The sequence below is a fragment of the Octopus bimaculoides genome, chromosome 1 (assembly GCF_046866305.1).
Source record: "Octopus bimaculoides isolate indiv1 chromosome 1, ASM4686630v1, whole genome shotgun sequence".
Classification (NCBI taxonomy): Eukaryota; Metazoa; Mollusca; class Cephalopoda; order Octopoda; family Octopodidae; genus Octopus; species Octopus bimaculoides.
Genome location: NC_142928.1, coordinates 173,019,234 through 173,037,880, shown reverse-complemented (window position 1 = coordinate 173,037,880; position 18,647 = coordinate 173,019,234). Strand labels below are relative to the sequence as shown.

Here is an 18,647-nt window from a genome sequence, read left to right as displayed (position 1 = left end):
ATATATATATATATATATATATATATATATATATATATATATATATATATATATATATATATATATATATATATATATATATATATATATATATATATATATATGCATATGAAGGTGCATTGCCTAGTGGTTAGGGTGTTGCGCACACAATCGTGAGATCGTGGTTTCAATTCCTAGACCGGGTCCAGAGACAGTCTTTGGCAATACGGCCAAATGCAAACCATAATTTCTAACATAGGAATAAGGCCTGAAATTTGAGACAGAGGATTAGTCGGTCAATTATATCGAATTCAGTACTTAACTACTAATTTATTTTATTATCTACATAGGGATGAACAACAAAGCTAAACTCGATGAGATTTGAGCTCAGTGTTGAGGGCCGGAATAAACACTGCAAGTCATTTTGTCCGACGTTCTAACAAATCTGTCAATCCACCACTAATAGGAGATATTTGAAATTTATTGTTGTTGGGAGGTAATCAAGTATAAACTGAATTCCCACTAATTGAACTTATAAATTTATTAATCATGTAAGAAATTACACACTACCAATATGTAATTGTATTCTGTCAGTTTCATTTTTTCTTTCTGCCCTGAAAGTATTTCAGAATCCAAACCTCACCCTGTTGTACCACAAGAGGGCGAGGTGATAAGAAAAAGGTTACAGACGTTGTTCCACTTACTCAGACTAAACTATACAGTACTATACTACACATCCACACACACACACACACACACACACACATATGTATGTATGTATGTATGTATGTATGTATGTATGTATGTATGTATGTATGTATACACACACATATATTATACATATATATTCATATATATGTATGTATATATGCCCATGTATATACACATACAAATATCTATCTATCTATCTATCTATCTATCTATCTATCTATCTATCTATCTATCTGCCTACCTATATATATATATATATATATGGGGGGTGGGTGTATATATGAATGCACACATATGTATATTTATGTATATGTATGGGTATGTACATGCACACACACACAAACACACACACATATGCACACACAAAAACAGACGTATATACACATACATATAGACATATCTACAAGCACACACACATTCAGATGCACTCAAGTTTGCTTAAAAATATATATGCTTATATATATATATATATATATATATATATATATATATATATATATATATATGTGTGTGTGTGTGTATGTGTATGTCTGTGGGTGGGTGCGCGTGCGTCTGTATGAGTGTGTGTGTGTGGGGGTGCGTGTATCAGTGTAATTATCATTTATTGTTGCGCAGAAATATGAACGGTTCCTGGCCTGTATCGTTGGTTAGGAAACCAAGAATAATTGCATGGGACAACATGGATAATTGTAGCAGCTGAATAGGCTAAAGTAATTAGGAAGAGACCAACCAACACCAGCCATATCACTAACGTCGCTATAAACACAACCGCCACCACCACCACCACCAATACCACCAATAACCCCCCTACACACACACACACACACACCGCCACCGCCGCCACCGCCCTCAGATCAATCAACGTTTCTACTAACATCACCCTAAACATGTAAACCCCTTCCCAATCCTAGCATCTGCTCTACCTATAAATGAAATATGTCAACCCGGTAAACTGCTGTTTTAGTGTACGGTTACCGACGTTCTAATGACTCATGCTTCTTTGTGTACAATGTACACAGAGTAACAAATGTCAAAATACGTTTACAGAAGCAAAACACACACAGACACACATTCACATATTCCCCTCCGCCGCATACACACACATACGTTCACATATACAAATACGCACATAGAAATACACTCATTCTTACAGGCGCATATATACACGCCCAGATGCATAGGGCATTTGGGCTGTTTCAATACTCTTGTAAGAATCGGGAAAATATCCATTTTCCCATATACTGTTTCGTATCACACATAACAAATTTGATACGATAAAACTTTCCAGAGTGAGAAGATAAAATGACTGGCGATGTTTTAATAGCAAATTTTTACATTCTGTGTTCAATTCTATCACAAATCTCAACTGTGCTTTTCATTCTTCCAAGGGTAGTCAGTACAACAGCCGTGAACTGACAGAATAAGTATTATGATTACAGCGTCAGTCAACATTCTTTCAGCATTTCTTCTGGTTCTTTACTTTTTGAGTTCAAATCTCGCTGAGGTCAGCTTCGGGGTTTATAAAGAATCATGGGAGGGGCATGGACTGGCGGAAACTTTAGAATGTTGGGTAAAATTCTTTGCAGTCTTTGTTCCGGCTCTTTGCGTTCTGAGTTTAAATCCTGCTGGAATCTCAGATTTGGAATCTCAGATTTGCATTCCGTCCTTCAAATGTTGATAGACTATTATACTAACCCAATTAGGTGGATTCGTAGAACTATTAGAGAGTTGGATAACATTACTTTCAGTAATTACTCTGGTTCTTCCCGTTTTAAGTTCAAATTCGGCTGAGACCAGCTTTGCCTTTCATTCTTCAGGGGCGGATAAAATAAAATATTAGTCCAGAGCCATATTAGTGGAATCCTTAGAACGTTGGACAAAAACACCTTGCGGGGATTTTTCTGATTCTGTGCGTTCTGAGTTCAAATCCCCTTGAGCTCAATTTTGTCCAAGAACCGATAAAATAAAGAAGCCAAAAGCGTCAGACCGGTGGAATCATTAGGATGGTAGACAAAATGTTTCATGGTGTTTCTTTCATCCCACTTTTTTCTTTTTCTCTTTTGTTTTTGTATTTTAAAAACAGATTCAGCTTAGATCAGTGCTCCACAACCTTTTTTCACTTGTGGTACACTTATATTCTTTTCAAAATTCGGCGGCACACCTGGACTAAAAATATAACTAAAAGTATAGGGGAAAAAATATATTCAGGCTACACTGCAGTACACCTCACATCGCCTCCATACCGGTTGCAGAGCACTGGTCTAGATCAACCTAGTCTTTCAGCCTTCATTTAAAACAAACCCAGTGTTATATGTGGATTACACTGCTCCGGCAGAAAAAATCTGTGTCAACCTAATTCTCCATACCCTCGTGATTCTTCTCTCGCCTCTCTCCTTTACAGACGCTGAATACAACCATGTCCCTATTATCTTTATTCGTCAATATTATATTCCCTTGTCTTTAATTCTTTCATTCTTTTACTTGTTTCACCGATTGGACTAAAGCAGCCATGACGAGGAAACGAACTTAAAGAGATTTTTAGTCGATCAAATCGACCCCAGTATTGACTTTAAGTTCAATATTTGTTCTATTAGTCTGTTTGGTAATACGCTGAATTAGTGGAGGTGCAGAGGTGCAATGGCCCAGTGGTTAGGGCAGCGGACTCGCGGTCATAGGATCGCGGTTTCGATTCCCAGACCGGGCGTTGTGAGTGTTTATTGAGCGAAAACATCTAAAGCTCCACGAGGCTCTGGCAGGGGATGGTGACGAACCCTGCTGTACTCTTCCACCACAACTTTCTCTCACTCTTACTTCCTGTTTCTGTTGTGTCTGTAATTCAAAAGGTCAGCCTTGTCACACTGTGTCACGCTGACTATCCCCGAGAACTACGTTAAGGGTACACGTGTCTGTGGAGTGCTCAGCCACTTGCACGTTAATTTCACGAGCAGGCTGTTCCGTTGATCAGATCAACTGGAACCCTCGACGTAAGCGACGGAGTGCCACAAAATACGCTGAATTACGGGGACATAAATAAATTTATATCGGTTGATTAGCGGTAAGAGACAAACACAACCATGCCACCACACAAATGCAAACACGTTAATTATACACGCACACACACGTATATGGTTATGTATGTATGGGTCTGTGTGTGTGAGGGCTTCTGCACAATTTCCGTCTAGCGAATTCATTCATAGGACTGCAGAGTGTGGCTGAACCCGAAACTATGAGATTGCAAAACCGACTTCTCGACCACAGAACGATGCTAGAAACTTATTGATATTATTTGTACTCGATCTATCGCAATTTATTCCTTTACTATTTGATATTTTAAACTTCACAACCAATTTCTTTTTCTCCACTCCATTTCCCACAAAATCGAAAAGCAAGTTAGTAGAAAAACTTCGAAATCAGTGTCATACTTCTCGGCACAAATAATTATAAATACATCTATCTATCTATCTATCTATCTACCTACCTATCTATCTATCTATCTTCATTGTTGCAATCATTCTGCGAAAGACAAGTTGTTATTTGGTGTAATTGTGCTTATGCATAAAGAAATTGGTATGTCTGATGTTTCGGGCGTAGGTCCTTCATCTCTCAGAACAAGAGAACAGGAAAGAAAAAGAATGGAAAGATAAAAGTGGAATAGTAAAAAATATAAAGAATTATTTCACATTTAGTGTCACTTCAGTCGATTTTGAAATGAACCATATATATATATATATATATATATATATATATATATGTATACACACACACACACACACACACACACACACACACACACACACACACACACATAATATATATATATATATATATATATACACACGTGTGTGTGTATATGTGTATTTGTGTACAGGTGCGTGCATGCGCATCTCTGATGAAAGTAAGCGTAACATTTTTTAATATTGTTGTCTCATATTATTAAATAAATTTTTGTTGGAATATGATTCATTTATTATTCACATATCGTAAATCAAATCAATTTGTTTATTTAGAGCTCAATCGATAAATCTGTTATGATAATCACGTAGTGTATTTATTTGTTCTTTTAATCAAGCTGTCAATAATTCTGGTTCTAATTTTAATAATTCTTTCCTGAGCTGTCGTAAAAAAAAAAGAAATAATAATAACTGGCTGTGTGGTAAGAAGCTTGCTTCCCAACCACATGGTTCCGGGTTTAGTCCCACTACGTGGCACCTTGGGATAGTGTCTCCTACTACAGCCTTGGGCCGACCAAAGCATTGTGAGTGGATTTGGTAGACAGAAACTGAATATATAGGTGCGGAGAGCTGGCAGAAACGTTCGCACGCCGGGCGAAATGCTTAGCGGTATTTCGTCGGCCGCTACGTTCTGAGTTCAAATTCCGCCGAGGTCGACTTTACCTTTCATCCTTTCGGGGTCGATAAATTAAGTACCAGTTACGCACTGGATCGATATAATCGACTTAATCCGTTTGTCTATCCTTGTTTGTCCCCTCTGTGTGTAGCTCCTTGTGGGCAGTAAAGAAATAAGAAACTGAATATATGTGTATCTATCTATCTATCCACCTATCTACCTATCTACCTATCTATCTATATATATATATATATATATATATATATATATATATGTGTGTGTGTGAGTGTATGTATGTATGTATGTTTGCCTTCCGTCACTGCCGGACAACTGGTGTTGGTATATTTTCGTCCCCGTAACTTAGCGATTCGGCGAAAGAGTCTGATAGAATAAGTACTGGGGTCAATTCATTCGTCTAAAAGTCCTCAAGGCGGCACCCCAGCATGGCGGCAGTCTAATGACCGAAATAGGTAAAGGGTAAAAGATAAAAATTTACGGAAATCAACAGCTTCACCATTTGAATTGAGTTCGAGCGATTCCAGTTCAGTTTTGTCTTTATCGTGATTTACATATTTTAACCAGAGTTCACACCAAAAGAAGGTTTCAATTTCATATTAGAAAAACCATTTTTCCCTTAATGACTTAGTCAGAGAAGAGAGGGTTGTAGCGATAACCTTTTTACAGCCCCCTTGAGGCTGGTAGCCGGAAATAAAAAAAAGATCATGACTCATTGGTTACTGGAATAAGAAGCAGTGCATGGAAACGGTCCGAATATTTTCATCAGAGCGGACTCCGCTAAAGACACCCGAGGGTATAAAAATTTAGATCATTCTCATTTACGGTCTTGATGAGGATAAAGATGGCGTCAATGACTATTATATTACTGTTGGTCATGTTCTGTCATAAGTAAGTCTTAATTAAAAGAATCAATAATCAAATACATGCCATCTTGTCAACATAGCCATCTCGTCGACATGAGCCATCTCGTCAACTTTAAATATCATTTTAGGCAGAATAAAGTAAAACTTCATCAAGTTGATATATTGCCAGTATGAGGTCATAAACTTTTTCTATAAAAGGAAGCGAGATAGTCTGTTAAACTTATTTGTCATATTCTTTTGTGACACTTCCTCAATAAATTATGTGACCCTATGTCTGGCGCGAATTCCTCAGCTTAATTATATCGCTATTACTATCACAACTACTTTGATCGCTATCACTTTCACTTTCACTATTACTATTACCGTTGTCATTACCATTGCTTCTGTCACTATCACAATCTACATAATTTTCGCTTGCCATGGAACAAACATCTTGGAGATTTAGCAATTGTGCGTGTTGGTTGATGATAAAAGTTTACACGAAGTATATTTGAATTATTTGAATACTTTTTCAAAATTCCCAAAGAAAATCTAATTTTGATGATCTATTTTAAGAATGATAGTTAATAGAATGTCTAATCTTGATGGTTTATTTTACGTATATAAGTGGTGAGCTAGCAGAATCGTTAGAACATAGGATAAAATGCTTTGGAGTATTTTTTCCACTTTTATATGTTCTAAGTTCAAATTCTGCTAAAGTCAACTTTGCCTTTTATCCAACTAGATATTGGTTTCAGATTTTGTTTCCATGCCAGAAATTTCGGAGGGGTGGGGCAGTCAGTTGACTACATCGACTTTACTACTCAGTTGGTACTTATTTTATTGAGATAAAAGGCAAAGTCGACCTTAGCAGCATTTGAATCCAGATCGTAAAGAGGGACGAAATATCGCTAAGCATTTTGCTCGGCGTTCTAACGATTCTGTCAGCTCGTCGCCTTTATCTCCAAAACTGAATTTTGGTTTCAAATTTTGGTACAAGGCCAGCAATTTCCGGGAAGGGGTAAGTCGATTGCATCGGCCCCAATTCTAAACTGGTATTTATTTCATCGACTCCGAAAGGATGAAAAACAAAGTCGACCTCGGAGATTTTGAGCTCAGAACGAATAGACGGACGAACTCCAAACTAGATATTAAAAAAAATCATTTGCACACTCTTTCCTTTTTAGATGACTATGATGGACATTTTGAATGAGTAAAAGTTTTGATCCATCAAGAAAACAATGAAGTATATGTGGTATTCACTTTTGATTTTAAACAGATACTTAATTTATGACTAAGGTAGTATTTAATTGTATGGATTATAATTTCTATGAATTATTTCAGTGCAAATCGGCAACGGAAGTCTAATATTTGTCTAATTTAGATGGATTATTATATAAATTGTAATCTATAGTGTACCCTCTTTAAATGATATATTTTTCGTATAATAATGTATGGGCTTTCTAATTTTCATGATTTAATTTATAGAAGTAATTAACTGACGAATTTTGATGGTCTGTATTATGAATGCTAGTTAATGGAATGTATAATTTTGATGGTCTACTGTTTGTATAAAAATTAAGAGAATGTTTCATTTTGATAATCTATTATAAGAACAGTTGTGAATGGAATATCTAGTTTTAATAGTCTACTTTAAGAAAGGCAGTAAATGGAATCTTTTATTTTTCACTTCTTACTTATTTTAGCCATTAGACAACGGCCATGCTGGGGCAATTAATCGTACATATTGACTCCAGTACTTAATTTTTTTTTAATGACTGGTACTTATTACATCGGTCACTGCTGCTGAACCGCTGGTTTATCGGGACATTAAAAAACAACATCGGTTGTCAAGGGAGGCCAAGTACAGACACAAAGATTCATACACACACACACACACACACACACACACACACACACACACAGCAGGCTTCCACATAGTTTCTGTCTACCAAATTCAATTCACTCACGAGGTATTGGTCGGCCCGGAGTTATTAAAGATACACGCGCAAGGTGCTCTGCTGTGGAACTGAACACGAAACCACGCGTTGAGAAGTGAGTTTCTTAATCACATATCCATGCTTGCGCTCATGTGTTGTGTGTGTGTGTGTGTGTGTGTGTGTGTGTGAGGTCCGGATTCTAATTTTGATGGTCTTTTCTATGTTTAGTATTTAAGATAATATCTAATCGTGATCATCTATTTTTTCAATAGGTGTTAATGGAGTGTTTAATTTTGATAGTTATTTTCTCGTGCAGTATTCAAGGAAATGCCAGATTTTGGTGTATTTTATAAACGGCAGCCAAAGGAATATCTAATTTAAATGGTTATATTTTCTGAATAATAATCAACGAAATGCTGAATATATATACGGATTAATGGGATGTCCAAATTTTCTCTCTTGATGATTTCAAAGCTATTACCCTCACCTGAGACATTTTACTGAATATTATGGAAGCGTTCTCCCATTTTTGGAAGATGACAAGTATATATTTCCTATAGTCGGTGAGATGAAACATGAAACGTAAAGTAAAGAGAGAAACCTGAAACCACCTAATTAAAAGAATAACGCCGTTTAATAACTTGAACGTAATGGAAGGATTTCGCGCAAATTTGAATTAAATTAACAGACATAAATGAATGAAAAAACAAATAGAAACAAAATATGATTTTTGTATCAGATTTTTAAAATGTTTGCTGCAATTGAATTATTTCAAGATGTCAGTTATTTCTACAGCGCTTTGTTTTTGTATCTTTAAAAAAAATGGATCACCTTCAAAATTCTCGATTCAAAATTAATCATTGCGTTTACACCCACATGCACAGTATATACTATTTCCACACACATACATTCATTTACCTTTTACTTTTTACTTGTTTCAATCATTGGACTACGGCCATGCTAAGGCACTGCTTTGAAAGGTTTCGTCGAAGAAATCAACCTCAGTTCTTACTTTTAAACTTAGCACTTAGTTTATCGCTAAGGTACAAAAGCATAAATAAGACAACATTGGCCGTCAAGCGATGGTAAGAGACAAACACAGACACAAAGATTTATACATGCACATATGCGCATACACCACACTTGCACACATACAGACACACACGCATGCATATATACATATGACAGGCTTCTTTCTGTGTACCTTAACAAAATTTTGGTAGACCAGGGTCTATAGTAGAAGACACTTGCCTAAAGTACTGCACAGTGGGATTGAACCCAAGACTATATGATCGAGAAAGTGACTTCAAAGTAGTAGCTTTTTCAGATTATTGACCATTGACTGAATTTGGCTAAGAGGCTGGTGGCATAACCAATTTTTGGTCCTCGTGCATCCAGTACCATGTATTTTTTAAAAAAAATACATAGTACTAGATGTGTTCGGTTTTGAACTAATCAAAGATACAAAATGAAATGAAAGCCTTCAAAATGCACATTGATTTCAAATTTTGGCACAAGGCCAGCAATTTCGGGGAGGGTGTAACTCGATTACATAGACCCCCACTGTTCAGCTGGTACTTATTTTATCGACCCCGATAAGGATGAAAAGCAAAGTCGACCTCGGCAGAATTTGAACTCAGAACATAAAGACAGACGAAACACCGCAAAGCATTCTAACAATTCTGCAAGTTCTCTGGCTTAGCTTCAAAATACATATTATACTTCTATTTTCCGCATGCGCTCACATATAATAATCATGCATTCCTATTAACACATGCATGGTGCCAGGCTGCACGTGTACGACCTGCTTCCAATACCCACAGCGATACTTCAGATTGCTACAAATTTAGTTAAGTTTCCTTTAGGATTGAAACATCGAAACGGGAAAGTGAGAGAGAGAGAGAGAGAGAGAGAGAGAGAAAGAGAGAGAGAGAGAGAGAAAGAGAGAGAGAGAGAGAGAAAGAGAGAAGGAAGGAGGGAATTTTAATTTCATTCCTATGGGATAGGGGATGAGGAATAAAAACAAGACTAAATAATGAAGAGAAAACATCCCGGAAGCAAAGGAAGCTAGTGATGGACTGCTTCAGCAATAATTAGTCCATGCGAGAATATAGAGAAGTGTTTGATAAATTCATTTGGTAGGAGGAATGAAGGATCTAATATTTCGAGTTTCGTCTGTGCATGAGGAAGACACAGAAAGAGAGAATGGGAGGGAAGGTGAGAGGAGTACTCTGGTCGGTCTTTTGGGCAGAGATAGATAAAAGAAAGATAAATACCGTCGAAACCACCTTATCGAGCATTCTACTGCTTCTCCAGTAAAGAGACAAACAAAAAATGCTTATAAAACTGGTTCCAAATTTTGGCACAAAACCAGCAATTTATGGTGGTGGGGAGATTAAGTCAATTACATTGACCCCAGTGCTCAGCTGGTACTTATTTTATTTCTTTATTGCCCACAAGGGGCTAAACATGGAGGAGACAAACAAGGACAGACAAAGGGATTAAGTCAATTACATTGACCCCAGTGCTCAGCTGGTACTTATTTTATTTCTTTATTGCCCACAAGGGGCTAAACATAGAGGAGACAAACAAGGACAGACAAAGGGATTAAGTCAATTACATTGACCCCAGTGCTCAGTTGGTACTTATTTTATTTCTTTATTGCCCACAAGGGGCTAAACATAAAGGAGACAAACAAGGACAGACAAAGGGATTAAGTCAATTACATTGACCCCAGTGCTCAGCTGGTACTTATTTTATTTCTTTATTGCCCACAAGGGGCTAAACATGGAGGAGACAAACAAGGACAGACAAAGGGATTAAGTCAATTACATTGACCCCAGTGCTCAGCTGGTACTTATTTTATTTCTTTATTGCCCACAAGGGGCTAAACATGGAGGAGACAAACAAGGACAGACAAAGGGATTAAGTCAATTACATTGACCCCAGTGCTCAGCTGGTACTTATTTTATTTCTTTATTGCCCACAAGGGGCTAAACATGGAGGAGACAAACAAGGACAGACAAAGGGATTAAGTCAATTACATTGACCCCAGTGCTCAGCTGGTACTTATTTTATTTCTTTATTACCCACAAGGGGCTAAACATGGAGGAGACAAACAAGGACAGACAAAGGGATTAAGTCAATTACATTGACCCCAGTGCTCAGCTGGTACTTATTTTATTTCTTTATTGCCCACAAGGGGCTAAACATGGAGGAGACAAACAAGGACAGACAAAGGGATTAAGTCAATTACATTGACCCCAGTGCTCAGCTGGTACTTATTTTATTTCTTTATTACCCACAAGGGGCTAAACATGGAGGAGACAAACAAGGACAGACAAAGGGATTAAGTCAATTACATTGACCCCAGTGCTCAGCTGGTACTTATTTTATTTCTTTATTGCCCACAAGGGGCTAAACATAGAGGAGACAAACAAGGACAGACAAAGGGATTAAGTCAATTACATTGACCCCAGTGCTCAGTTGGTACTTATTTTATTTCTTTATTGCCCACAAGGGGCTAAACATGGAGGAGACAAACAAGGACAGACAAAGGGATTAAGTCAATTACATTGACCCCAGTGCTCAGCTGGTACTTATTTTATTTCTTTATTGCCCACAAGGGGCTAAACATAGAGGAGACAAACAAGGACAGACAAAGGGATTAAGTCAATTACATTGACCCCAGTGCTCAGTTGGTACTTATTTTATTTCTTTATTGCCCACAAGGGGCTAAACATGGAGGAGACAAACAAGGACAGACAAAGGGATTAAGTCAATTACATTGACCCCAGTGCTCAGTTGGTACTTATTTTATTTCTTTATTGCCCACAAGGGGCTAAACATAGAGGAGACAAACAAGGACAGACAAAGGGATTAAGTCAATTACATTGACCCCAGTGCTCAGTTGGTACTTATTTTATTTCTTTATTGCCCACAAGGGGCTAAACATGGAGGAGACAAACAAGGACAGACAAAGGGATTAAGTCAATTACATTGACCCCAGTGCTCAGCTGGTACTTATTTTATTTCTTTATTGCCCACAAGGGGCTAAACATGGAGGAGACAAACAAGGACAGACAAAGGGATTAAGTCAATTACATTGACCCCAGTGCTCAGCTGGTACTTATTTTATTTCTTTATTACCCACAAGGGGCTAAACATAGAGGAGACAAACAAGGACAGACAAAGGGATTAAGTCAATTACATTGACCCCAGTGCTCAGCTGGTACTTATTTTATTTCTTTATTGCCCACAAGGGGCTAAACATAGAGGAGACAAACAAGGACAGACAAAGGGATTAAGTCAATTACATTGACCCCAGTGCTCAGCCGGTACTTATTTTATTTCTTTATTGCCCACAAGGGGCTAAACATGGAGGAGACAAACAAGGACAGACAAAGGGATTAAGTCAATTACATTGACCCCAGTGCTCAGCTGGTACTTATTTTATTTCTTTATTACCCACAAGGGGCTAAACATGGAGGAGACAAACAAGGACAGACAAAGGGATTAAGTCAATTACATTGACCCCAGTGCTCAGCTGGTACTTATTTTATTTCTTTATTGCCCACAAGGGGCTAAACATAGAGGAGACAAACAAGGACAGACAAAGGGATTAAGTCAATTACATTGACCCCAGTGCTCAGTTGGTACTTATTTTATTTCTTTATTGCCCACAAGGGGCTAAACATAAAGGAGACAAACAAGGACAGACAAAGGGATTAAGTCAATTACATTGACCCCAGTGCTCAGCTGGTACTTATTTTATTTCTTTATTGCCCACAAGGGGCTAAACATGGAGGAGACAAACAAGGACAGACAAAGGGATTAAGTCAATTACATTGACCCCAGTGCTCAGCTGGTACTTATTTTATTTCTTTATTGCCCACAAGGGGCTAAACATAAAGGAGACAAACAAAGACAGATAAAGGGATTAAGTCGATTACATCGACCCCAGTGCGTAACTAGTACTTAATTTATCGACCCCGAAAGGTTGAAAGGCAAAGTCGACCTCGGCGGAATTTGAACTCAGAACGTAACGGCAGACGAAATACCGCTAAGCATTTTGCCCGGCGCGCTAACGTTTCTACCAGCTCGCTGCCTTTCAGCTGGTACTTATTTTATCGACCTCGAAAGAATGAAAGATCAAGCTGACTTTAGTGTAATTTGAACTCGGAGCGTAAAGACGGACGAAATGTCGATAAGCATTTTGCCCGGTGAGTTAACGATTCTGCCAGCTCACCCTTTTACAAAGTAGCATATAATATTGATTTCAAGTTTTCGCACAAGACCAGAAATTTCGGAGGAAGGGGTAAGTCGATTACAGCGACCTCAGAATTCAAATGGCACTTATTTTATCGACCTCGAAAGAATGAATTACAAAGTTGACCTCGATGGAATTTGAACTCAGAATGTAAAGATTGACGAAATGCCAATAAGCATTTTGCACGGCGTGCTAACGGCTCTACCAGTTCGCCATCTTGCAAAATAACTTATAATATAACTTATAATATTAAATTATATTACTTTACGTTCTGGGTTCAAATCTCACTGGCGGCAGTTACGTATTTTTATTTTTACGGAGGGGCTCGATATGCCCGGGTGGTTAAGAATTTAAGAACTTCGCTTTGCAAGCATGAGATACCGGGTTCGATCCCCACTGCATAGTATCTTACCATAATCACGTTTTGACCCATGATTTGTGTGTCAAATTGGGTTAACAGAAACTGTGTGAAGGCTCGTCAGATGGAAAGTACCTGCAATTCAATGTTCTACCGTTTATCATATTTTGTGTCTCGTATATTCTATTTGGTGGTTACATGTACCTCGGAATTACTCAGCCATTTGCATGCTAATTTAACGAGCAGGTATGTATTTCAGGTGAGAGAACGCCAGAAAATTCATCTTCACTACCGACGGTATATATATATATATATATATATATATATATATATACATATATATATATATATATATATATATATATATATATATATATATATATCTATATATATATATATATATATATATATATATATATATATATATAATACTGTTCCAATGTTAGAGTGTTACTTTTTCGGATATATGAACTACTGACTATATATATATATATATATACGAGGGTTATTCATTAAAGATTTCCTCTGACCCACTTCCGGTGATTGCAGGAAACAGAACTTGTACAGATATAATCATACATGGCTTTACATGTCACATTGTAAATTGCAGCTTTCCACTAGTATTCGTTTGTCAGTTACAGCTGCTGAAGTGGACTAAGGTGTTATAATGGAGGCAGTTGAATGCAGATCAATGATCAAGTTCTTATGCTTGAAAGGGCGTACACCAAAAGAGACTTTCGATGAGATGAAAGAAGTTTATGGTGACGATGTGGTCGGACATCTGTCGAACATCGGTGGAAACTGCTCCTATTTCTGGACGACCACCTTCCGCCATTGATGACGAGACCATCCATAAAATGGAAGCCGCCATTTTGGAGGACCGCGCACAACAATTCGGCAACTAGCCTAAGAAGTGAAGAGAAGTGTAGGGTCCGTGGAAAAAATCCTTCACGACCATTTGCATATGCGGAAGTTGTCTGCACGATGGATTCCTGGGATGCTCACACCTTTTCAGAAGCAGAAACATGTCAATTATTCCCAAGCTCTTTTGGCAATGTGCCAAGAAAACGAGGAGGACTTTTTCGGCAGGATGAAACATGGGTCCATCACTATGATCCTGAGACTAACCCTTTGCAGGCAAGGTGATGCTCATAATCTTTTGTGACCAGTGCGGAGTAGTGATGATGGATTTTTTGGCCAAGGGTACCAAAATTAACGGGACATATTATACTTCTCTGCTGCAGAAATTGCGGGACACCATCAAAACAGAGAGCCGTGGCATGCTGAACAAAGGAGTCTGCCTCCTCCAAGACGAGTCCCAGTTCACAATGCACATGTTGCTCAAATGAAAGAGCACTCCTGCGGCTATGAAATCCTTCCTCATCCTCCTTATTCTCCCGACCTCGCACCATCTGACTTTCACTCCTTTCCAATCACGAAGTCGTTTTTGAAAGGGAAGCACTTTTAGGATGATGGTGAACTTATTTTCCGAGGTAAAGTCTTGGTTCCAGACGCAACCTGCCAACTTCTACAGACGAGGTCTTTACAAATGCATAAAACGATGGGAGAAGTGTCACCATTGGTAGTGGCTATGTAGAGAAGGGCTAATAATTATGCCAAGTTATGTTTATCCCAGTCTTTGGGAAGTGGGTCAAGGAAAATATTTAATGAACACCCCTCGTATGTATGTATGTATGTATGTATGTATGTATGTATGTATGTATATCAGAGCTGGATTAACCATTAGGTAAAATAAGCACGTGCGTAGGGCATCAAGGGAACGGGAGGCACCATAGAAATGGTAAATGATTTACTGCACAAAAGAAATCACATTAAACTTGCTAAAATAATATTCGGGATGACGTAAGTAAGGTAGCAGATGTGTTATGTAAGATTAATTTCGAGGATCTGATCAAAGGCTTAGAAAATGTTGGAGAAAATTTTTCAAATATAGGCGCAAGCGTAGCTGTGTGGTAAGAACCTTGCTTCCCAACCACATAAGGTTCTGGGTTCAGTCCCACTGCGTGACACCTTGGCTTGGGTAAGTGTCTTCTACTGTAGCCTCGAGCCGACCAAAGCCTTGTGAGTGGATTTGGTAGACGGAGACTGAAAGAAGCCTGTCGTGTATATATGTATATATATATATATACATACATACATATATATATATATATATATATATATATATATATATATATATATATATATATATATATATATATATATATATATATATATATATATACATATATGTATGTACATATAAATATGTACATATAAATATGTACATATATGTATATATACGTATGTACATATATATATATGTATGTACATACATATATATGTGCGTATGTGTGTGTCTGTGTTTGTCCCACCCACGCCAACGCTTAACATCCAATGTTGGGTATGTTTACGTCCCCGTAAGCTAGCGGTACGGCAAAAGAGAACGATAGAATAAGCACCAGGCTTACAATGAATAAGTCCTGGGGTCTATTTCTTCGACTAAAGGCGGTGCTCCAGCATGGCCGCAGTCAAATGACTGAAACAAGTAAGAACAAAACAAAACGGGAGTATGGAAAGATAAGCATTATTTTCCATCTTACTGTTAGTTTTGTTACATTTTGAAAAATAAAAATATTATTTTATGGTTTATTGTGGTTAATATTTTCAATAACATTTATATAAGGGCACCAAAATCTTTTAAGGGCTTAGGGTCTCTAGGGATCTGAATACGATCCTGGTACATATACATACATATATACAATATATACAAACACACTCACGTACACACATACACACATATGCACACAAACACACACACACGTTATTTGTGCACGTTATTTGTGTGTGTGTGTGTGTGTGTGTGTGTGTGAGTGTACAAGCACAAGTGACAGACTACTGCACTGTTTCCGGCAACCGAATTCTACCCGAAAAGAGAAGGAGAGAAAGAGAAGAGAGGGAAAGGGGAAAAGAAAGACGAGGAGAAAGAAGAGAAATAGATTCATAAACAGCTGTATGATTGGTTAAAAGAAGGTACAGGAAAAAAGAAATCTAAAATTCACTTGATTAATACGGCTTTGTTTATATCACTCTTTGCCAAACCACCACTCACATGTGAGTGCATGTGTGCGTGCATACTTGCGTGTGTAGGGCCGTATGTGTGTGTGTGTGTGTGTGTGTGTATGTGCGTGTGCGTGTGTGTGTGTGTGTGTGTGTGTGGGCCTGTGTGCAAATAAGTGAATGTATGTATATAAACATATATTTGTAAATACATATGTGCGTAAATATATATACATATATATATATATATTGATATTTAGCAGAAGTAACAGAGTGACTCAAGGTCCGAGAGTTTCGTTCATTGTCACTTATCGCCAACGTACAAACCTCTCGGATCTTGAGTCACTCTGTTATTTCTGCTAAATATTAATAAAAACACATATATATACTCAAGTTTTGAGTTCTATTTCCTTGTTTGCAACAACATACCCATATATATATATATATATATATATATATATATATATATATATATATATATATATACGCCGCTAAAGTGATAGAGGGTGCTAAGTAGTACCAGCATTGCTAGAAATAAGAGTCAAAACAACTCAATAGCATTATCTTAATTACTTTATGCTGTTAAATTGCTAATAAGCCACCCATATTATCTGTGTACACACACACACACACACACACACACACACACACACATTCACTTTTGTATATTGGTTTTAACTTTCGACACAAAGCCAGCAATTTTGGGGAGTGAGTAAGTCGATTACATCGATCTCAGAGTTCAACTGGTACTTATATCGATCGCGAAAGGATGAAAGGCAAAGTCGACCCCGTCGGTATTTGAACTCAGAACACGAAGACAGACGAAATACTACTAAGTATTTTGCCCGTCGTTGCTAACGATTCTGCCAGCTCGCCGCCTTAAACACACTTTTGTATATCACAAAATACTTGCAAATACACGTAGATTTAGGACACAAATTGTACGTAAAAGCATTTAACACAAGCAAGGTTGCATTCAGACAAAACAGCACATGCTTGCACTCAATCTCACTCACACACCCATGCCTACACACCTCGGATACTAAGAGTACAATGGACACATACATATCTCTGTATATGCGTGATATGTGCGAATGTTTTGTGTCTCTTTCAATTAATCAATCAATCAATCAATCTATCTATCTATTTGTGAGTCTGTCTGTGTGTCCGTCTGTGTGCGTGTGCGTGTGCGTGCGTCTGTCTGTCAGCTTATCTATCTATCTATCTATCTATACATACATACATACATATACACACACACACACACACACACACACACACACACACACACGCACAGATATATGTATACACATACATGCATAGTGTGGTGTGGGTGGTATTTCTAGCAAGCCGAACGACTACATATAGCAATAGAGACACCCTAGTGGCATTGAAACCACTTATATTCCGTATGATAGTTATGATGACAGTGATGGCTGCTGGTTGCATAGAATAAACAAGGCGGCCCTGAAACTTATTCACACACACACACAAACACACACAAACACAAAAGCAGTCATCAGGGTTTTTAATCAGACTTGAAAAGTAACTAAGGAAAAAACAGAAAAATCTGTCAAAATATCCACCGAATCAACAGACACTTTATAGCAGAGTATAGCTGTCTCTTTCAGAAAGAGTAAAACGAAGTACACTTACCAAATTAGTCTTTGCTACTGGTGCCAGTAGTGCCTTTCAGCTGGGGGGACACTTTCCGAATGCGATTAAGAGTAGGTCACGTGATAGGTTCAGGAATGTTTTCATTTTTATATCGCTTTTTGTTCCCCTCCCTTTTCTTCCTTGACATTTCATTGGTGTGTGTTCCTTAGCAAAATTGGCTCACACACACACACACACACACACACACACACACACACACACACACACACACACACACACACACACACACACACACAAATGCACTCGCATATACTCAAAAAGATATTTTTACACATGTATGTCCGTATAGATACATACATACACACATACACACATACAGAAAAAAGACAAGAATGGGAAAGTCAATGTGAAGTCTGTGTGTGTGCCTGTATTTTGTATACAAATGTGTATGTGAGTGTGTGTGTATTTATATAAATGCACATAGATGCCAACCACATGGTTCCGGG

The 18,647-nt window shown here is 37.7% G+C and overlaps 1 protein-coding gene across 1 annotated transcript in view; it reads right to left on the bottom strand.

Annotated features, from left to right (window-relative positions):
• The window catches only part of LOC106874520 (neuronal acetylcholine receptor subunit alpha-5), a 120,073-nt gene extending 101,771 nt beyond the window's left edge, over positions 1-18,302 (bottom strand). The window contains exon 1 of the mRNA XM_089362772.1: positions 18,181-18,302. The gene's annotated coding sequence lies outside the window, so the exon portion shown is untranslated. The remainder of the gene's footprint in view (positions 1-18,180) is intronic.
• Positions 18,303-18,647: the final 345 nt, after the last annotated feature.